General features: G+C 48.9%; 1 pseudogene; it reads right to left on the bottom strand.

Moving 5' to 3' along the window:
* LOC140680547 (nuclear pore membrane glycoprotein 210-like) overlaps positions 1-22,569 on the bottom strand; it is a 72,994-nt pseudogene extending 50,425 nt beyond the window's left edge.
* Between the last annotated feature and the right edge of the window lie 144 nt (positions 22,570-22,713).

The following is a 22,713-nucleotide window of genomic DNA, read 5'->3' as shown; positions in this document are numbered from 1 at the left end:
TGGGCCTAAAGCTTCCATCGCTCGGTTCCTGATGCAGGACTGCAAGGGTCCCACAAGAAAGGCTGGGACAGAGTGTTCAGAGTGTTCAACAAGGCCTGTGGCAACAGCACAAGGGGCGATGGCTTTCAGCTGCAGGAGGCTGATTGAGGTTGGATCTCAGGAAGCTGCTCTTTCCCACTGAGGCTGCTGAGGCACTGGCCCAGGCTGTGGATGCCCCATCCTTGGGAACAGGGCTCTGAGCACCATGGTCTGGGGGAACGTTGCTAAGCATGGAACCAAAGGCTCTCTAGCTCAACTGTCACGTCACAATCCATGTCCCACCTGGAACTGCCAGCAGCCAGCAAGCAGCACAACACAACTGTTGGCCCTGGGGTCAGCACACCCTGCACGCTGCTCCTGCCCGCTCCTGCCACCCTTCTTGTTCCTGCCCGCGGATACCCCCATCATCAGGTTCCATAGCTGCTGAAGGCCTGGATTGCGTCATCCATCCCTGCAGGATGATCACCTTTTTCCTGAGAAAGGTACGGTGCCATTCCATGCAGGGGGATCCCCCCAGCTGCCCGGGTGGGCTGGAGTTCTGGGGGGATGGGGTGGGACAGGGACCCCACTCTGAGGTTTTGCTACCTCTGCAGGCTGTCGCAGACAGAGAGGAAGAGATGGAGGTGGACACACAGATTGATACAGAGGAGAAGATGGAAGTGGATGGAGAACATACTGGAGAGGAAGAGATGGAGGTGGATGTGGAAGAGGAGATGGACGTGGAAATGGAAGAGTGCACCGAGGACATGGAAATTGATGAGAAAGATGAAGAGGAGGCCATGGTCCTGGGATGAAGACCGATGCCAGCAGCAGGACAGGTACGTGGTCCCCACAGGACGAGTGGGTTCCCTGCAGCCAGGCTGGGGCTGGGCTGGGTGGTCCCTGCTCCGGCCACACAAGCCCCATCCCAGTGCCTGGGGCCCAGCCCCCAGACCCAGCCAGCCTCAGCTCTGGCAGCAGGGTCCCACTGTGCCAGCCTGGGGACACACGGAAGAGCCCTCTGTGCCTGACTGGAGTGACCATGGCACCTGCTTTTCTTCCAGGACTGATGGAGATCCCGGACAGAGATGGCACCCTTTTGTACATAGTTTTAGAGTTTGTTGTTCTCTTTAGGATATAGGTTTTAGGGCTTCGTTTTGTCTTCTGTAAATACGTTTCAAATATTGTTGTTAGATATGTTCTTCGGTATATACGTTCAATAAATTGTTGTTATTACAAATATTCTTACAAAAGTCAATGTGTTCTGTGTTTTCATTGCTGTTCTTCTGTAAATAAACAACCCTGATTTTTCACACCCCAGTTCTCTTTCCATTTGCTTCAGGCACAGGCAGTATTGGCAAAGTTGTGTTTTCCGCTTGCTCCAGGTTCCCAGGGCGGGAGGTTCATGGGGGAGCTGGCACAGCCACCCCAGGAGTGGGGGTACCTGCACAGAGGGGTCCCACTGACAGAGGTCACTGTCTCCTTGCAGTCTCTCTGGACACACTGGGGAGCTGCAGGGGCAAATCCCAGCATGCCCTGTCCCATGGGATACCACCTTGGAGCAGGACTGAGCCTGCGTGGTCCTGCACAGCCTCATCCATGGCTCTTGCCTGGATAGCCCCAGTGATAGTAAAAGGGTTTTAAAATCATAGGGATTTAGGGTTAACAGGAAAAATAAGCTTATTAGGCCCTGGAAAAATAAGTACCCTAAGCACATGAAGAACTTGTACTTGCTAGAACTGCACCTGTGTAGCTAGTAGATGATAAATTATATAATTCTTAGATATGATGATTGTTTAGTAATTAAATATAATTACTGTTTAATCATAAGAATAAACATGAGAAACTGTGGTCAGGGCCCTAAGAAAGATCACGAGAAACTCATGTCAATGTATATAATAGAACAATATATGCTGAATAATTAATGTGTAAATTATACAACGATAGAATATAAAATGCGTTCAGCTCGAAAGCCATGTCAGAGTCAGATTTGGGTCTGTACCCCTGACTCCCAGAGCTCTTAGTAAAAGCACCTGCATATAATCAAATGCTGTGATTATGTGTGTTCCGGAACGCTAACACCAGGGCCAGCGAGGTGCACTGGGCTGTGGGCAGCCCCTGTTCCTGGGCACCCTGAGGGGCTGGACCAGCCTGGAGGCAGCCTCAGCACAGGGGCCTCGGTCCTACATGGACCGAGATTTTCTTTGGAAGCCCCCTCTGTCACCAGACTCTGGGACATGCACAACACAAATTGATCCTCCTAGTTAAAGGTGTGACGTTCATTGGCACAAGTTTGTCCCTTGGACTTTGTAGCACAGCAAATGTCAGCGCTTGTCATCCCTGTTCTGCACTCCCTGCTCGGGCACCAAAACATCTGAACCTGACAGAACATCTCTAATTAGCACCAACCTGCAGAGAGCTGTCACAGCTTTTCATCAAAAGCAGCAAATAAATGATTCCCACGGGGTCCCACACAGCTCTGTGGGGACTTTGTGTGGCTGCACTTCCAGCACCAGCCCAGGTGCACAGGAATTTCAGGAGATACAGAAGGAATTGGCCATTCACAGAGGAAAACATGACTTTGCATGGCCCAGATCCCCACAACACAGCAGACTCTGGTAACCCAGACTCTGCACTTTTACTTTCACCTCTGTGCCTTACTTTGCCTCTCACTAAACTCCTCCCAGTTTCCCTCATGCTCAGGTTCCCAAGATCATTACAAGCAGCATTGGGAGCCGGGATAGAGGATGGGAACTGTCCCAAGGCTCAACAAAATTTCTCTTCTCAGGCCTGACAAGTCCAGCCAAGGAGAGAGGAAAAGCCTGCATGAAAGAGGTGTGAAATCAAAGCAGTAATCAAATTTAGGTACAATGAGGGAAGCTGAGAGGTTTTCAATGTTCAGAACAAGATTAGCAGCTCCAGACACAGGAGGGATGCAACATTTTCCCCACTGTAACAACTCTGTGATGCAAATTGCATCTCAAATCCTTCTCCCCAGCTCCTGGGACCTTTTCAGCCACAAACGTGGTGCTGAATTTTTAAAGCAAAGTGGAAGTTGGTCAGAGGTAGTTTACAAATAAAAATCTCAGAGGACAGTTTGTCAGCACCAACAGGAGCAGGGAGAGGCAGAGCCTGGCCCCCGGGGTGCAGCACAGCTACATGACACATGCCTGAAACTCTAAGAAATTAAAGAACTTGCCACTGGTTTCTCTCCCACAGGAAGTACAGAAGGTAACTTGAAAAAAAAATTAAATGCCTGCAGCCTCCTGCCCACGGAGGAATAACACAGAACCAAAAGAAAAAAAAAATTAGGAAGAGAGAAATAAATTGGACTTGCTCATGGAGGAAAGCCTGGCAGCAAGTTTTATCCCCTTTCAAAGCATCTTTCTACCCGCATCTACCTGGTTAGGATACAGCTCACTGCTTCAGTTTTTACCTGCTATGCAAAAAAAATAGGACCATCCCCCTAGGTTTGTGCTTGAGGAGTCAAAGGGAATTCCCATGCCTTGTGCCCATCTGTCCCTCTCTCTGTGTGTGTGTGTGTGTGTGCACAGAGTCTTCTCCCAGGTAACAACCAACAGGACAAGAGGAAACAGCCTCAAGTTGCACCAGTGGAGGCTCAGATTGGATATTAGGAAAATTTCCTCACCAAAGAGCAGTCTAGCAGTGGCACAGGCTGCCCAGGGCACTGGAGTAACCATCTCTAGAGGCATTTAAAGGAGGTGTGGATGTGGCACCTGGGGACATGGTTCAGTGGTGAGCTTGGCACTGCTGCGGGAATGGTTGGACTCCATGAGCTTTGAGAGCTTTTCCAAGCTAAACAATTCTTGCAAAGCTCCTTGACTCAGTGTCCCAGCCATGGTGAGCACTGCTTGTGGCCCTGGGCTCAGCATGGCAGGCCTGGTGCTCACACCACTGCAGACTTCAAGCTGGCCATGCACAGCTCCGTGTTTCTCCCAAAAATATCACTGCTGCTGCACCTGGGGTTCCCCAGTGCTGGCCTTGTTATCCCTACTGCATGGAGGATCGCATGGCATGGCAAAGGATGGATCCCATGTGGCATCCAACCTGCCCTGATCCAGGCTGGGCACCAGCAGGGGAAGGTGCAGTGCAATGTCTGCACAACCCAACCAGCCATCCTACCCCAGCCCCTGGATGAGATGGAAAAGCAGGTGGGGAGTGACTCCAAACAGCGCTGTCTGATTTATCTTAGCCAAAACCAGCACTGGGGGTTGTTGGGAGAAAGGGAGAATTCACATGTTCAGTGACACATTGGAAGGACCCTGATCAGATTCACAGAGCAAGGAGAAATTCTGCATCCCTGATTTGCAGTATTTTCTGCTAAAACACACACCTGTCAGCCCAGGTAAAAGCAGATGTTCAATAGAGAGCTGGGTGGGATTAGGTAACAAGCAGATAGGAATAGGGAAGCAGCAGTATGTGACTTCTGTGTAGTTCTGAATGATGGTGTTCAAGACTGAGCTGCATAGTAATAAGAAATGGAAAAGCAATGATGGGAAAATTAATAGACGTACACAACAATGGAGATGAGATTGGATTTGAGGCAGGACTTGGTTCCAATCAAATCTTCCTGGGAAGAGGCCTGGCTTCAAATCGCATTGTTTGCTTTCCTTTGAAGAACAACAATAGCCAAAATATGACAGATGAATATTCCTGGGGTAGAGGTTGGTAATTCAACTGCCAACCTCAGGAGAGGAAGGATTGCAGGAACCACAAGAGGAAGACAAATTGTAGTCTCATCAAACAACAGAAAAGTCCAGTGCCTGTGTATAAATATACAGGTCTTGTGTTGAATTCTTCCAGGAAAATGCAAGTCTGAAGTGAATCCCAGGTGTTTGACTTCATGAAAATTAGCAAGCCCTGATTCGATTTCCTTCCCAGTCGGTGAATATGAAATCCCTGGGCAGATGCCTCAGTTCCAGGTGTAGGTAGAGTGACTGTATCCAGGAACCTCTCTCTCCTCTGCATCTCCCATTTTTCTGAAAACAAGTCCACACAGTGGCCCCAGCGGCAGCACGTGTCACCCTCTGAGCTGCACTCGCTGAGATTTAGATTTCAGCCCCACTGAAGAACAACAAAGGCTCCTTTGTGGCCATACCCAGAGACAGAGCCCAGAATTGATGTTGGAAGGGATTTAAAGGGCAAACACAGGTGGCTCTAATCCCCCTTCTCACTTCACCTCGGCAATGTAGCTCTTCTTTTGGCCAAGTTCAGCAGCCCACTCATAGAATCCTAGCATGGTTTGGCTTAGGAAGGAACTCATGACCATCTCATTCCATGCCCCCTGCCTTCCACTATGCCAGGTTGCTCCAAGCCCTGTCTGTCCAATTGGTCTGGAACACCTCCAGGCATGGAGCTGCCACAGCTTCTCTGGTCAGTCTGTTCCAGGCTCTTTCCAACCTCACAGAATATAATTTCTTCCCACTCTCCTTCTAAACCTGTCCTTTGTCAGGCTGAACCCATTCCCCCTTGTTCTCTCCCTCTAGAGCCTTTTCCAAAGTCCCTCTCCAGGTCTCCTCAAGCACCTTCAGGCATTGGAAGGAGCTCAAAGGTCTCCCTGGAGTGGCTCCAGCAGCTCCACATCCTTCACCAATTCCAGAAACCAACCAGAGTTCAATAAATAGGAGACAAGAACTAGGTGGTTCAAGAATGGTTACCAACACACGGACATGACACAGGAACCCTCAAGCCCTGTGGTTCTCTGAGACCAGCTCTGCATTCCTCCCACGCTGAGGGAGGGCATCAGCAGGAGGGATCAGCACTGCCAGGGCAAAAGGTGGCCTCTTTTCATGGCCCTTGAAACTGGACACGTGAAATGAGGTACACAAAGCCAAAGGCCAGGTGGACCTGTCATCTCTGAATGGCTCTTTACAGTCTTCCCAGGAACATGAATGACAGTCACTGTTTTGCCAGGGAAACAGCATCTGTTGGGAATGTGGTGCAGAAAATGTGCTTTCTGCTCCTCTCAGAGCCAAAATTCCTACCCATTCTTGTAAGTCCCTCTAAGAAAAGGACCCTGTTCAGCTGAGTGACAGTGAAGCAAAAAAGCAACCCAGGAATGCATTTTCCTGCTCACAATACCCTCCATTCACATGGGTGACTTCGCACTGGCACACAGGAGAAGGGAAGGAACCCAAACACATCATTGTACATAAAATCAGATGTGTTGAGGGATGAACACATCTCACAGGGATATGGAAACCTCCCCTGAAAACCCAGTCAGGGAGAGCCTGAGCTCTTTTGTGGCTCTAGGCAGGAAGATGCTCAGGATCTCCCAGAGAGCCTCAGCAGGCAGTAGGATTGTGCCTGGATCTCGCTCTGGAAATGCCAGTGGCTCAACTGAGAGCTGTGGGAATGATTTATAATGCACTGAGAGGGGCCACAGACCTGCAAGGGTCTTTCATCAGGAGCAAAGAGCAGCCTGGAGGGTGGGGAATGCTGGATCTGTACCACTGTGTGCTCATCCTTCACCTGAATGGGGAGCTGCCCCCAAAGTTGCTCTGTATCACTTTTATGGTTCTCCTGTTGGGTATATTTTGGAGCAGCTGTTTTCTGTGGCTTTTCATGGTGGGAAGCAGCCATTTGCCTGCTGTGATATCCTCACAACTAATACTAACTCCTCATTCCCTTTGGTTTTATTTGGGTTTCTTTAATCCATTGGTTTGATTGGTTTGTGTGGGTTTGTTTGTTTGGGTTTTTGTCTGTTTTGCTTTGAGTTTTTTGTTTGCTTTTTTATAAGTGAGAGGTGAACTTGGCATAGCCAAACTCAAGAAAATGTACACCAGGCTTGACTTTCCAGAAATTGCTTTTGGCTGGCTTTAACTTCATCCTCCAGGCTCAGGATAACCAGTACATTTGCAGATTTTCCTCTGCAACATCAGCTTGCCCAGACTTTGTTCCGTGTATCAGAAATGGAGAAGAAAATGGATATTGTGCCAAGCTTCATTTCAACCTGCATCAGCATGAGAGAAAAGAAGAAAATAAAAAAAAAAGAAAATATTCACCAGTTAGAGCAGAACCAGTGTCCCACCATCATCCCCTCCACTGTTATTAATTTTGTACATTTAGAGGCAAACCTGGGCCTAAAGCTTCCATCGCTCAGTTCCTGATGCAGGACTGCAAGGGTCCCACAAGAAAGGCTGGGACAGAGTGTTCAGAGTGTTCAACAGGGCCTGTGGCAACAGCACAAGGGGCGATGGCTTTCAGCTGCAGGAGGCTGATTGAGGTTGGATCTCAGGAAGCTGCTCTTTCCCACTGAGGCTGCTGAGGCACTGGCCCAGGCTGTGGATGCCCCATCCTTGGGAACAGGGCTCTGAGTACCATGGTCTGGGGGAACGTTGCTAAGCATGGAACCAAAGGCTCTCTAGCTCAACTGTCACGTCACAATCCATGTCCCACCTGGAACTGCCAGCAGCCAGCAAGCAGCACAACACAACTGTTGGCCCTGGGGTCAGCACACCTTGCACGCTGCTCCTGCCCGCTCCTGCCACCCTTCTTGCTCCTGCCCCCGGATACCCCCATCATCAGTTTCCATAGCTGCCGAAGGCCTGGATTGCGTCATCCATCCCTGCAGGATGTTCACATTTGTCCTGAGAAAGGTACGGTGCCATTCCATGCAGGGGGATCCCCCCAGCTGCCCGGGTGGGCTGGAGTTCTGGGGGGATGGGGTGGGACAGGGACCCCACTCTGAGGTTTTGCTACCTCTGCAGGCTGTCGCAGACAGAGAGGAAGAGATGGAGGTGGACACACCAATTGATACAGAGGAGAAGATGGAAGTGGATGGAGAACAGACTGGAGAGGAAGAGATGGAGGTGGATGTGGAAGAGGAGATGGACGTGGAAATGGAAGAGTGCACCGAGGACATGGAAATTGATGAGAAAGATGAAGAGGAGGCCATGGTCCTGGGATGAAGAGCGATGCCAGCAGCAGGACAGGTACGTGGTCCCCACAGGACGAGTGGGTTCCCTGCAGCCAGGCTGGGGCTGGGCTGGGTGGTCCCTGCTCCGGCCACACAAGCCCCATCCCAGTGCCTGGGGCCCAGCCCCCAGACCCAGCCAGCCTCAGCTCTGGCAGCAGAGTCCCACTGTGCCAGCCTGGGGACACACGGAAGAGCCCTCTGTGCCTGACTGGAGTGACCATGGCACCTGCTTTTCTTCCAGGACTGATGGAGATCCGGGACAGAGACGGCACCCTTTTGTACATAGTTTTAGAGTTTGTTGTTCTCTTTAGGATATAGGTTTTAGGGCTTCGTTTTGTCTTCTGTAAATACGTTTCAAATATTGTTGTTAGAAATGTTCTTAGGTATATACGTTCAATAAATTGTTGTTATTACAAATATTCTTACAAAAGTCAATGTGTTCTGTGTTTTCATTGCTGTTCTTCTGTAAATAAACAACCCTGATTTTTCACACCCCAGTTCTCTTTCCATTTGCTTCAGGCACAGGCAGTATTGGCAAAGTTGTGTTTTCCGCTTGCTCCAGGTTCCCAGGGCGGGAAGTTCATGGGGGAGCTGGCACAGCCACCCCAGGAGTGGGGGTACCTGCACAGAGGGGTCCCACTGACAGAGGTCACTGTCTCCTTGCAGTCTCTCTGGACACACTGGGGAGCTGCAGGGGCAAATCCCAGCATGCCATGTCCCATGGGATACCATCTTGGAGCAGGACTGAGCCTGCGTGGTCCTGCACAGCCTCATCCATGGCTCTTGCCTGGATAGCCCCAGTGATAGTAAAAGGGTTTTAAAATCATAGGGATTTAGGGTTAACAGGAAAAATAAGCTTATTAGGCCCTGGAAAAATAAGTACCCTAAGCACATGAAGAACTTGTACTTGCTAGAACTGCACCTGTGTAGCTAGTAGATGATAAATTATATAATTCTTAGATATGATGATTGTTTAGTAATTAAATATAATTACTGTTTAATCATAAGAATAAACATGAGAAACTGTGGTCAGGGCCCTAAGAAAGATCACGAGAAACTCATGTCAATGTATATAATAGAACAATATATGCTGAATAATTAATGTGTAAATTATACAACGATAGAATATAAAATGCGTTCAGCTCGAAAGCCATGTCAGAGTCAGATTTGGGTCTGTACCCCTGACTCCCAGAGCTCTTAGTAAAAGCACCTGCATATAATCAAATCCTGTGATTATGTGTGTTCCGGAACGCTAACACCAGGGCCAGCGAGGTGCACTGGGCTGTGGGCAGCCCCTGTTCCTGGGCACCCTGAGGGGCTGGACCAGCCTGGAGGCAGCCTCAGCACAGGGGCCTTGGTCCTACATGGACCGAGATTTCCTTTGGAAGCCCCCTCTGTCACCAGACTCTGGGACATGCACAACACAAATTGATCCTCCTAGTTAAAGGTGTGACGTTCACTGGCACAAATTTGTCCCTTGGACTTTGTAGCACAGCAAATGTCAGCGCTTGTCATCCCTGTTCTGCACTCCCTGCTCGGGCACCAAAACATCTGAACCTGACAGAACATCTCTAATTAGCACCAACCTGCAGAGAGCTGTCACAGCTTTTCATCAAAAGCAGCAAATAAATGATTCCCACGGGGTCCCACACAGCTCTGTGGGGACTTTGTGTGGCTGCACTTCCAGCACCAGCCCAGGTGCACAGGAATTTCAGGAGATACAGAAGGAATTGGCCATTCACAGAGGAAAACATGACTTTGCATGGCCCAGATCCCCACAACACAGCAGACTCTGGTAACCCAGACTCTGCACTTTTACTTTCACCTCTGCGCCTTACTTTGCCTCTCACTAAACTCCTCCCAGTTTCCCTCATGCTCAGGTTCCCAAGATCATTACAAGCAGCATTGGGAGCCGGGATAGAGGATGGGAACTGTCCCAAGGCTCAACAAAATTTCTCTTCTCAGGCCTGACAAGTCCAGCCAAGGAGAGAGGAAAAGCCTGCATGAAAGAGGTGTGAAATCAAAGCAGTAATCAAATTTAGGTACAATGAGGGAAGCTGAGAGGTTTTCAATGTTCAGAACAAGATTAGCAGCTCCAGACACAGGAGGGATGCAACATTTTCCCCACTGTAACAACTCTGTGATGCAAATTGCATCTCAAATCCTTCTCCCCAGCTCCTGGGACCTTTTCAGCCACAAACGTGGTGCTGAATTTTTAAAGCAAAGTGGAAGCTGGTCAGAGGTAGTTTACAAATAAAAATCTCAGAGGACAGTTTGTCAGCACCAACAGGAGCAGGGAGAGGCAGAGCCTGGCCCCCGGGGTGCAGCACAGCTACATGACACATGCCTGAAACTCTAAGAAATTAAAGAACTTGCCACTGGTTTCTCTCCCACAGGAAGTACAGAAGGTAACTTGAAAAAAAAAATTAAATGCCTGCAGCCTCCTGCCCACGGAGGAATAACACAGAACCAAAAGAAAAAAAAAAAATTAGGAAGAGAGAAATAAATTGGACTTGCTCATGGAGGAAAGCCTGGCAGCAAGTTTTATCCCCTTTCAAAGCATCTTTCTACCCGCATCTACCTGGTTAGGATACAGCTCACTGCTTCAGTTTTTACCTGCTATGCAAAAAAAATAGGACCATCCCCCTAGGTTTGTGCTTGAGGAGTCAAAGGGAATTCCCATGCCTTGTGCCCATCTGTCCCTCTCTCTGTGTGTGTGTGTGTGTGCACAGAGTCTTCTCCCAGGTAACAACCAACAGGACAAGAGGAAACAGCCTCAAGTTGCACCAGTGGAGGCTCAGATTGGATATTAGGAAAATTTCCTCACCAAAGAGCAGTCTAGCAGTGGCACAGGCTGCCCAGGGCACTGGAGTAACCATCTCTAGAGGCATTTAAAGGAGGTGTGGATGTGGCACCTGGGGACATGGTTCAGTGGTGAGCTTGGCACTGCTGTGGGAATGGTTGGACTCCATGAGCTTTGAGAGCTTTTCCAAGCTAAACAATTCTTGCAAAGCTCCTTGACTCAGTGTCCCAGCCATGGTGAGCACTGCTTGTGGCCCTGGGCTCAGCATGGCAGGCCTGGTGCTCACACCACTGCAGACTTCAAGCTGGCCATGCACAGCTCTGTGTTTCTCCCAAAAATATCACTGCTGCAGCACCTGGGGTTCCCCAGTGCTGGGCTTGTTATCCCTACTGCATGGAGGATCACATGGCATGGCAAAGGATGGATCCCATGTGGCATCCAACCTGCCCTGATCCAGGCTGGGCACCAGCAGGGGAAGGTGCAGTGCATTGTCTGCACTGCAGTCTTTTACTTATTAAAAGCCCCCCTGAAAGGGATCCCAGCACATTCTCTCGCTAGGGGAGGAAATAACACAGCAAGGTAGGACTGATGTGGAAAATTCAGCTCATCACATCCCAGGGGCTCACCAGCCCTTTGCACACCACTCCTGGATGGAAAGCTGCTGCAGGGACCTGAGGTCCGTGCTGGGGAGCAGCAAATCCGAGTGTTGAGCAGGCAGGGTGCCAGCAGCTGCTCCTGCTCCTCCTCTGAGTCACTGCCCTGTCACCTTGGCGAGCAGAGCCAGGAGCACCTGAGAGCAGCTCCAGCACCCCAGAACGTCTTATTTCCTGTTACTCCAGCAGCACTCTCTGATTACACATTCTCCCCCTGCTGCTAATTAATTAAATAAAATCAGGAGCACATTAGCAGATGCAGAAGGGACTCACCCGTTGGCACACGCTGCCTCTGACCCCCTCCACAGCAGCCCTGAGGAACAGAACTCTTTTTCCTCAGCATTTCAGGGCTGGTGTTCCCCCTCTCCCAGTTTTTGCCCTGTTTCTGGCAGAAGGCACCAAAATGAAGTTACTTGCATTAGGAGGGAATGTGTTTTGGGCTGATTTTGGACAAAAAGCTTGGTCGGGCCTCATCCCTCTCCCTGAGGCCTTGGGCTGCCACACTCTGGGTGGGAGTTTCTGCAGCAGCACCCAATCCTATGCAAAAAGCATTAAATGCTCTGATTTCATCTCACAGCACTAATTACTTCTCACAGGGCCTTTGATGCTGCTGAATAACTCATTAAATTCCCTCTGACCTGCCACAGCTTTGGCTGAGGGCACAGGGCCCTTGCAGGCCCGGGTGCCTCATGAAAGCCACCTCAGTGCCACCACACAGGCAGCGTGTGGCAGGGCAGGCTCATCCAGGACACCATCCACAGGGTGCAAAGAGAATGGAAAGCTCTGTCAAACATGCTGTAAAATCAGGCAGAGAAATTGTCCTTGACCAGCTGTCCCTCCAGGCCCTGCTTCCAGGGCTGGCACCAGCAAATGGGCCCTTGTGTGAATAGATCTGTCAAAGCCCACGGGAGCAATTCCCATCCCAGCCCTGCCTACTCAAAGTGGCATCATTTTGGTACCTGACTACTTCCAAGGTGAAAGCATATTCTCCCTAATTTGCTAAATTGACAAATTTACTCCTCTCAGGAGACAGTCTCATTTCCATCTTCTACCTCTTTAGCTTTGTACACTCAGTCTATAACATGAAAAGATTTTACCTTAATTTCTTCTCCAGGAAAGAAGTCATTGATCTTTTATTTGTGGCACTTTTATTTGGCATGTTGTCTACAAAAATCCACTGCTCATCACATCGAAGGTTCATCCAGTAGTGCCAATTACTCCAGCACTGGAAATCTATAGTGGGATGGGTGGAAGGAACAGGGTCAAAATGAATGGGTCTTCTCAGAGGAAGAAGCAGAATCTGGGAAGACAGCACAGCTTTAAATTAGGATATCTGCTGTGCACGGCAAGAAAAAACACAAGCCATCCTGTCTCTGGATGTGATTCAACCCACCGTCCCCAGCTCTGGAAGTGTGGTGCAGAGTCTGGTCCTCACTCCCCTGGCAAATGACAGAGATGAGCAGATCTCAGCCTAGAATCCCTGTGGATTGACAGCAAGAACTCCTACAAGATGTAACTCATGTGTTTATAACAAGCACAGCATCCACTGGCAGAGAATGTTTTGCTCTTCATCCTTCCCACTCTCCAGGAATTTCTCTAGGAAATTCCACTCTCTAGTGTGGATAAAGCAGTAGAGATGGAAGGTTCTGTGTGCCCCAAAAGTCATCAGCCTCTTCATCCCACAGCTCTCCCACTCACAGCCGTCAGTTCTGTGCAGAGCGGGCACAAACTGGTCACTACTGGCACTGCCTGTGGTCTGAGCTGGGAACTGTGCATCACCATCAAGCTTCAAGTGCTTTCTAGTGGGAAGTGTTTTACACAGTTCCCTACAGATTCTGGTTCTGGGTCAGTCCCACAGCAGCTCTGGGGAGTGTTTAGGTCAACAGGGTCTCCCCAGGCTGCAGCTGGAGCTTGGGGCTTCCTTCCAAACCACAGCACAGTAAAAAATATGTACTAAGGTCACAATGAAAAATCCTCTGCTGAGCCTTCATAGTATCTGTCAACGCCTAATTCTGATTGTAAATTACTATTTAGGAAGATCAGACTGATCAAAATCAGGACATTTTTGTGGATTTTTGTAAAAATGCTTTTTGAAGCTTTCAGATGGAGGGAATTTCACCAATGTCATTATTCCTCTTACAAGATTTTCAGCAACCGGTTACTTTGACTTTCCACTCTTATCTCCTGCCAACTTTTACCTGCCCAGAGCCACTTGTTTTGCTGACAGCTGCCATGCCCATGCACCATTTGCTGAGCATCACCTGCATGAGGCCTCAGGAGCTCACTGAGGAAAACTCACTCCTTCATATTCTTTGCAGAGACAGGGAAGATCTTGCTTGCTCAGTCGAGCAGTGGAGGAGTTTTCTGTTTAAACCTACTCTGTGTGGCATAACCAATGTATTTTTGACTCAGAGAAATCTGTTTATTTTCTGCTCTTAAATAAGGAGTGAGCAGCTCCATGAGTAACACCATGGCAGAGGAAACACAAACAGGCTGTTCCTCAAACAGCATCTCTGAAGGGATTGTGCTCTGCTTTTCAGATGAGATTAAGAGCTCAATTACAGTAGAGAAAGAAGCTTTCATTAAATCACACACAGAACATAATAAGGACAAATTACAAAGCTTCAGAAGCAAATCTGTGTCAAACTGCTGGCTAAGGAGGCCTTCAGTGGTTTCTCCTGCCCTTCTGAAGAAATGAGTCCTGCACACCTCATCTCACCATGCTTTTGAGAAAAGCTCACAACCAGAATCCTATGAGGCATCCAATTCTTTGAAAGGTATAAGCAACTACCCCCTCATGATTGTAATGAGTGGGGTGAAGCCTCGGGTTAGTGCTGATGTGCACAGGTTAGAAGTGCAATAGTTTGTTCTGCTAACCCAGGAAAAGCCCAGAAGCTCAGTGTTGTCTCAGTCCCATACTGGTAAGAGGAGATGCCATGGAGTTTAAAGAATTTTAAGGGTCAGCACCTACAGGATCAATCAACTACCCAAAACCAGACCCTGGACATAACTGTTTAATTCCAGCATTCCTGCCATGCTCTCCTGTCTCCATGCTAAAGCCTCCACCAAGAAACCTGCAGATAAGGTGGTGAGGAAAGAACAGATTCAAGGCCCTTACACAGAGGACAGAGTTCAGAGACCTTCCAGCCAGAGGGATCCCTCCCTGAGCAGCCAGGCTGCCCAAACTTTCAAAATCAAAGATCCAGTGTGCAAATCCCAGGCACGCGAACCACAGGCAGAAATACCCATTGGCCTCTGGATTTGCAGGTGACTGTACAAGTGTGAACCTGGAGCTGAGGGATTGGATGTTTTTCCCTCCCAGGAAACCCAAGGCACTGCATGGCAGAGCTCAAGGTGGAGAGCAATGGGTTACACGGCTGCCCAGAATCCTGCACCTGGGAAAGGGGAAGTCCAGGTTCAGTCACAGAGTTGTCACCACTTGATTTTTCTTCCCTTGTTATTCTGCTCTCCTGGAATATATTATGATTAATTAAAGGCAGTTGGCTAATTTGATTGTAAGCAGGTGCTGGTTAACAAAAACAAGCCACTGTTCCCCTTTGAAATGCCAGACAGGAGATTAATTAAAATTCCCTTCGAAAAGACATCCCCAAACTCCCTGATCTGTGATGAAAACAGTCAAGGAAAAGTTAAGGAAAAAAGAACAAACAATGTTTTTCAGGAGGTTTCACAACTCAGGCAACTGCAACCCCCATCAAGTATTAGGATTGAGGATTGGCATTCCCACACCAGGAAACCTTTCACAGACTCATAAACTTTCATTGAAAAGCAGTTCCAGGATGCACAGAGTTGAACAACAATCCCATGAAGACAGAATATTTCCATCAAGGCCGGGATGAGATGAGCAGGAGAGGATGACTGGGGCTCTTCAAAAGCCAGACCTCAGAGCTGAGGCAGGATTTAATCCTGATATCCCTCTAGTGATCCAGAAAAGGATCAAGACATGTGAGGCAGCTCAGAAAGCCAGAGTGCTCAAAACAGCAGCATGTACAGAGAAGGAAGAAGAGGAAATACAGCTGGATACTTCCTAATGCTCTTCTTTGGACTGACCTGGTGTCTGGTACAGCGAGTCACAGAAAACTTGCTCAAGACATGGGTGGCAGAACTGAAAATGCTCACTGACGAGCAACAGAAAAAAGTAAGAGCATATGAAAGTGAGAGTAGTCACGAGGACCTGGAGAAGAAAGAACCCCAAAAGGCCAGACAGGATGTAATATCATGCATAATGAGAGTAAAATACATGTTGCTATTCATCATGTATCCAAAGAATTACAGAATAGTTTGGGTTGAAAGAGACCTTTAAAGTTCATCCTGAGCGACAGAGGATTGATAGCAAGAGAAAAACAGTATCTTAACTGCCAGGGGAAACTGTATTGAAAGCAGCCAAAAATTAGAGCCAAAACAGCAACATCTTATCTTTGAACTAAAGACTTATCAATAACTAATGCTGTCTGCCACTGGGGGACACACTAAACCAGAATCCCTCCATGCCAGTTTTCCCATGCTGTGCTATCAGAGCTCTCCCTGCTCCCCAGCCCCTGCAAGAACTGGACTTTGTGATGTGACCCCAGCATGGCAGCAGCCCACATGAAACTCCACCTCCGAGAAGAGCAGCACCACTTCTCCAAAATAAGGAAGTTTTTACCAGAACATCAAGCAACACTAAACTTCTCTGGGAAGCACTGGGTGCAGGATAATTAGGGACAGAAAAGGGATGTGTCTGTGGAGCAGAGAGCTGGTTTAAATTCTCATTAGGTTGTTAACAGCTGGTTTCATTAGTCTGCCTACAGACAATCATAATTACTTAGTGGCTACTGCAGGGTGAAATGCCATTTCAGTTTATTAACATTCTCAGAGCTGCAAACCTGTCAGTGAAATTATTTTTAAAGTAGCTTGTAAAGCTTGTATATTCTCAAAGAACTGTCAGACTGATAGACCGGGGTGTGACATTTATGCCCCAATAAAAGGAAGTTTGAATGCAGTTTAATAGTGCTTGAAATGTTCTGCTCTGAGAAACTCTCCCCAAAGTCCAGGTGGACCTTTCTCCATTGGAACTCATAGAAATTAGCAGAAGCTGTAACTTTGGCATTACTTTTACAGGAGCATTTATAGCCCAGGGGTCAAGACCAAAGCCATAAAATGCTGCTCAAGCCCTGAGCTTTCTCAGACCAGAGGTAAACTTGTATCTAAAGGTCTCTCTGGAGCCCAGGACTACTAAATTTGCTCAGCAGAATTCTGTTACAAAGCTTAGCCTGCAATGAAGGTAGATTTTTATCTTAGCTTAGTTAAATATTCCCCCTAAACCAGGATAAATTATAATTTTCCCACTATCATTCATTATTTGTCCACTCCTAATTACTCTTTCTTCTTGCCCTAAGCACCATCCTTATTCATACAATAGGTTTGATGGTTCCCATTAAATTTATTATTTTACAGACATATGTTGGATTAAAGTTTACTCGAATGAGAACTTTGTCCAGCTCCTGCCAGAACTAATGGAGAAGATATTTCAGTTTATTCAAAGGAGTTGTTATCTCAGAAAGAGGATCATGCTTAAATTAGAAGAAAAGTTCTGCCAGAAAGAGTGTTCCTTTGCTTCCCCCAAATATCCACTAAAAGTCCTCAGTCACTTAAGAGCTTTTTAAATAATTTCCAATATTCACTACAGGGCCAATCAGTAAGAGAGTTCTGACCCTGCAGTGCAGTTAATGACCATCTCTGACATATTTCTTACATGTAGTTTTTTCCCACATTTCCTTCAACAGTAACTGACCAGGTGCCTTGCCCTTTTTATCTCCTCTTTAACCCATTTACTCTCATCCTCCATGGCACAGCAGACAATGTTTCCAGCCTGCACCAGCCACTATTTCACAATTCACCCATAAAATCCCAATCTTGTACACTTCCACCTCTTCATCTTCCCATCCACGGAGGGGAGCCAAGGTCAGCCAGATGCAAACGAGGTGTTTGAAGCTGAGCTGTGATGAGGCAGTGATTGCTTGATGAGTACAGGAGGAGGAAAGGTCTTGGCTGTGCCTTGGTTCTTAAATCATTCTCACTTGTGCAGGAAAATTAAGGGCAGAGCAGTGATGCTCCTCTGACCACTTTCCCCATAGCATTTTTCCTGTCACAAAGTCAAAGGCAGGCAACTCACACATATTCTTTTACTCTGACTCCTGCTGGGATAGGGAAAAAATAGGATAATAGGAAAAAATATCATTATTAGGGATTTTCATTGCGTGAGCTCAGGATTCCCCACACTTTTGCAATGGGGGAATGTTCATCAGGCAAAGGCTATGAGAAGGAGCTTCAAATGTCCAAAATCCCAGTAAAAATACTTTTTCCTATGGAACCCTTCACCAAAGCTGGTCCCACTTCAGGCCCTTTATACATCCATTTCCTGATGTGCAACTCCCAGTGGGGTGTTCCTAATGCTCCAGGAACCCAACACAAACCTTACAGCCCCACACAAACACACCCCAAGGAGCTGCACCCTTCCCTCCAAACCTGGGTACCTGCCACAGCCACCTTTGTGCTGATCTGAGCCTGTTTCTCCCCAAAACAAGGTGCTCAGTTTATCCTCAAAAAAGATAAAGGCCAAGATAAAATAGAAAGGATTTCAACCTTGAAAAGATTGACAACAGCATCCTTGTCTTCTCCAAAAAAGCCATCATTTCACAACTGTAATCTCCACACTGAGACTTTATTCCCTTAAAGTGTCCAAGTACACAGGCAGGATCCAGGAAGGCACTGAAGTGAGTCAAGTTTAACCCCAACGAGCTCTCAGCTCCCTGTGAAAGCTCAGACAAGCAGTAGAGAAAGAATTAATGCTCCCATTTCTGGCATCTAACAGCCACAGGGCAAGTGAAAAGTTGGTTTTAGAGAATGAAGAAAAAGCACTAAGTAATAAAAGGTGAGAAAAATCCATCGCTCCAACAGGTTAATGAAGGAAAAGCACTTGAAGAAAAAGAGGTATATGGAGGAAAAAAAAAAAAAAACACAATTGAGAGTGTCCGTGACACCCAGAGCCAAAGCAAGCCCAGGGCATCAGGAAAGAGGTAAGCACGAGCTCCAAACAACAGCAGAAATGTAGGGAGAGCTCTGGAGGGAACAAAAGAAAGAGGCAGCCTGAAGAAAGGAAGAAATGCCTCACCACAGAGTGTTTTGGGTTTTTTTATTAAGCGTCTCTTATATCACGTGGTAGAAATTCAGAAAAATAAAGGTCAGGAGAGGCATGGTTTATTTGGAACATTCCTGGAACATAGCAGACAAGATATATCCTTGTGCAAATTATTCCCTGCAGCACTCACATCTTTAATTGCTGCTTTTCCTCCTCCTGGGGAAGCAGGGTTGCTTTATTTACTCCAAGCAATATTTTCTCCCTCCTCCTTGGCAAAGAACAAGCTCCCATCTTCGCAAGTGCTCACTGGTTTACTAAATGCTCATCACACCCATGCTAAGGAGAGTGGAGCTGGTTAATTTATCACTTGCTACAGTGATTAACTTGCCCAGCTGCCGGGTTCAAGAGCCCCAGAGTGCCTCAGGTTAGAGAGGATCACAGAAGGAAAAGCTCCATTGAATTAAGCTGCTGCCACACTGGCCCTCTTTGCCTGTCAAACACATTCAGCTGCTCTGGCACTGCCCTGTGAAAATCCCCCATAAAATACAAGTGAAAATCCCTCATCACCTGTGAGGAAGCACAGTTGGGTTCTGCTCAGGGCATTTCAAACTACGTGAGGTATTTGTGACCTCCCCTTGCAAAGGCAGCATCTCAGGAAAACCAAAAGTTTCTTTTCCTGCACTCACCATACTCAGGACACCTTCCCCTAGACCAGGTTGCTCCAAGCCCCATCCAACCTGGCCTCGAACACTTCCAAGGGTGACACAGCCACAGATTCTCTGGAGCCTGTTTTGCTCCTCGCCCCAACTTAGCAGCCTCAGAGATCAATTTCTATCAAATATCTACATTTTTCTAGGAAAGAAAGATGGCAAACCTTGTTTGCATCTGACTTTGCAAAATCAACACCAGAACTTCGGACAGACTTTTCTTATTTTTCCCCATTTGGTGGAACATTTTCATTCTGTTGTTGTTTGGAGCAGTATTTTAATATATCTGGCTGAGGCTGCTTAAAATAGTACATCTTAAAGAAGAGACTTGTGTGAGGGGTGGAAAACTGAGCTCTTGCACATCCAGTGCTTCTGTTGTTGGAAGATTTAAATCCCACCTCTCACCTGGTGCTGTTGCCACTCTCCAACAGCGTCTCTCCCTCTCCAGCACACAGCCCACTTCTTACAGACACAGATCAAGCAGAAATCTACTACGGGTGTTGGTTTTTCTTAATCCATCTGGTTACACGGTTAAAACACATACATGCATTGATTGTCATTGAGAGAAAGCTTTCCCGTGGAGAAAATAGTCATTTTGGTAGCACACTTCGATACACCTTCGGAAAAAGCAGAATCAGCGCCAACTCCTAAGACCCCTGCTGAGGAACCCTGCCCTCCTTGGGACACCCAAAGCGGCAGACCTCGAAAAAGGAGGGGGAAAGTCAAGCTTGGAGTGGAAAAAGAGAACATAAGTACAGCAGCCTTTAAAAGTGCCTGCACGGAGCAATAGTGGGAACCAGTCCCATTTCTTCTTTCCTTGCTTTCTGTGATGACATAAATATGAAGTAAAAACACCTTAAACAAAAGGCAGAGCTAGGATTTTACAGGTGTTCATTTTGGCAGGCTGCATGACAGACGCCTCTTCCGGGACTGCGACGGAGAATGGCAGAGAACGGAGGCAAAAGGTGCCGGAGAGCCCTTCCTGTTCCCTTCAGCCCCTGCAGCTGCTCCGATGGTTTCAGGGCACTTGCTTGGTTCAGCACGAGATAAAAACCTTAGGGCATGATTTTCAAAACTACTGCCCATCCCCAGTCTGAGTTTCCTACATTCCTGGATACAAATGAATGGATAGAGAGAGGGCTTCTTTCCAAATGAATTTAGCCATAGATACCTATTCTTTACCAATACCTATAAAAACGAAACACTTGCCAGGTTTTAGTATTCTACACACACCCCTCTCTGGGAATTTTGGGGCAGCTTTAGGTCCCTCTGCGGGACGGCACCCAGCGTGACCCCCACCCCTCATTCGCCACCCACCCACTCCCCCACCGCAGTGTGCCTCCCTCTCCTAGGGACCCTGGGGTGCCCCAAATGACAGCAGAGCCCCGAGTCTTCACCCCCTTTTCCTGACCCCCAAAGAATGCACAGAACGAGTCCAACTGCCCTGGACAGCAGCCCAGCACTCCCTCACAGCCCTTTCCACACCTCCATCCCCCCCGAAAGGGCCTCTGCCGCAACAAGAAAGGGGGGGCAGCCCCCAGAAGGCGTGAAGCCCCCGCCCCGCCTCGCTGTCGCAGGCCAGGGGCAGAAATTGGGAGCGGCAGAGGCGGCGGGGACGCGGCACGGCCGGCACGGCGCAGAGCGGGGCCGCTCTCAGCGCGACGGTGGCGGAGCCGCAGGTCCGGCAGCGCCGGGCGGTGTCCGAGCGGCGCGGGGGGATCCGCCGAGAGCTCCGGCCCCGGGCGGGGACTCCCGCAAGGGCCGGGGGGCGCCGGGCTCCGGCCCTCGGGGCTTTATTCTCCGCGCCCCGAGCCCCGCGGCTGCGGGGGAAAGAAGGGAAGGGGCGGCAGGAAGAGAGGAGGGAGAGCGGGGCATGCGGAAGGGTGGGAGGGAGGTCGGGCTGTGGAGGAAAGCGGGAAGGGAAGGAAAAGGCCGGCAGGGAAGGAAGAGGGACGGTGGACAGAGGAGGGGGAGAGGGGGAATAGAACGGAGTAGCGGGGCAGGGACAGGACGGAGTGAGGGCAGTGGGAGGTCGGGTTTGGGAGGGAGAGGAGGGGACGGTCTGGGGGTCAAAGAACAGGAATACGGGGAAGAGGAAGGAAGGGTAGCGGGAAAGGGAGGGAACGGAGCTGCTTTGGGGAGAGTGGGAAATGCGGGAAAGAGAGAAAGAAGAGGAATACGGGGAGGAGGAAAGAGGGGCAGAGAGAGGGACAGGAGGGGGAGCCTCACAGAGCCCCGGCTCCACCCCGAGCCCGCCCCGGCGCCCCGCCCTGCCCGGGATGCTGCGCTCGGCGGGGCCCGGCTCGGTTAGACTCGGCTCCTCGGCTACACTCGACTAAACTCGACTATTATCGGCTGGATTCGCCTCTTCGGCTCGGCTCGGCTGAACTGGGAGCCGCTCGCTCCGCTCGGCTCAGCTCGGCTCGGCTCGGCTCGGCTGAACTCGGAGCCGCTCGCTCGGCTCGGCTCAGCTCGGCTCGGCTGAACTCGGAGCCGCTCGCTCCGCTCGGCTCAGCTCGGCTCGGCTGAACTCGGAGCCGCTCGCTCCGCTCGGCTCAGCTCGGCTCGGCTCCCCGCGGGCGGCGCCGCCTCACCTTCAGCGCGCACGGCTCGGGGCTCTCCTGCTGCCGAGCCCCGCAGGCGGCCCGGCTGTCGCACGGAAATGCCCCACGCAACATTAGACAAAGCAGTTTCTATGTTAAACCCTTTCTATCCTAGAAGGAGATAACTTCTCTACCTCCTTCGTCTTCTCATTTTTCTTTGATTTCAAAATCAGACTTACAAAAATTTACTCCTAAAAAAGACTTGGTAAGTAGTCAATAAAGTAGTCCTGTCAATTTCATAACCTAAAGGTATACTTATGTTTTCACAAAAAATAAACTACATGACAGTCCTAGTCACTGTGTCAAACCTTATTTAAAATACTTACAAAAAAAACCCAAGATAAATAGTTCCACAACCAAAACAAAACAAGCACCACTAACTAAAACCATCCATCAAAACACATTGTGTTTATCAGTCACCAATCCTAAAAAAATCTCTAGGATGTCCGGGGAAGGGAATCCACATCAGGTACGAAGGAAGGCTGCCTCCCCTGCTGGCAATTTCCTGCAGGCACCGACCTGTGGCCCTTGCCCAGCTACAATCAAGAACACCAAACATCACTGCATGATCTTAGCTGCACAGCAGCCACAAACCCACAAGTCTGCTACTCACCATTCTCCTAAGAATGCCCGGATCCTCGGGCCGCTTCGGCCACGCCCTCGTGGCAGGGTCTGCCTGGGAAATGAGGAGACGAGGAGAGGCGGCATTCCCGAAACTCAAGCGCACCCTGGCTGCCACTCACTGGTTCCCTAACAGAAGGTCACATGTCTCATGGATGATGGGAAGGCAATGCAGGTTCTATTTCAGGATTTTAAGTGCAGTTTTGATCCTGTCCCTCGCAGAATACACCT

The sequence above is a fragment of the Taeniopygia guttata genome, chromosome 25 (genome assembly GCF_048771995.1).
Source record: "Taeniopygia guttata chromosome 25, bTaeGut7.mat, whole genome shotgun sequence".
Lineage (NCBI taxonomy): Eukaryota > Metazoa > Chordata > Aves > Passeriformes > Estrildidae > Taeniopygia > Taeniopygia guttata.
Note: the sequence above shows the minus strand (reverse complement) of the source record. Positions and strands in the feature narration are given on the sequence as shown.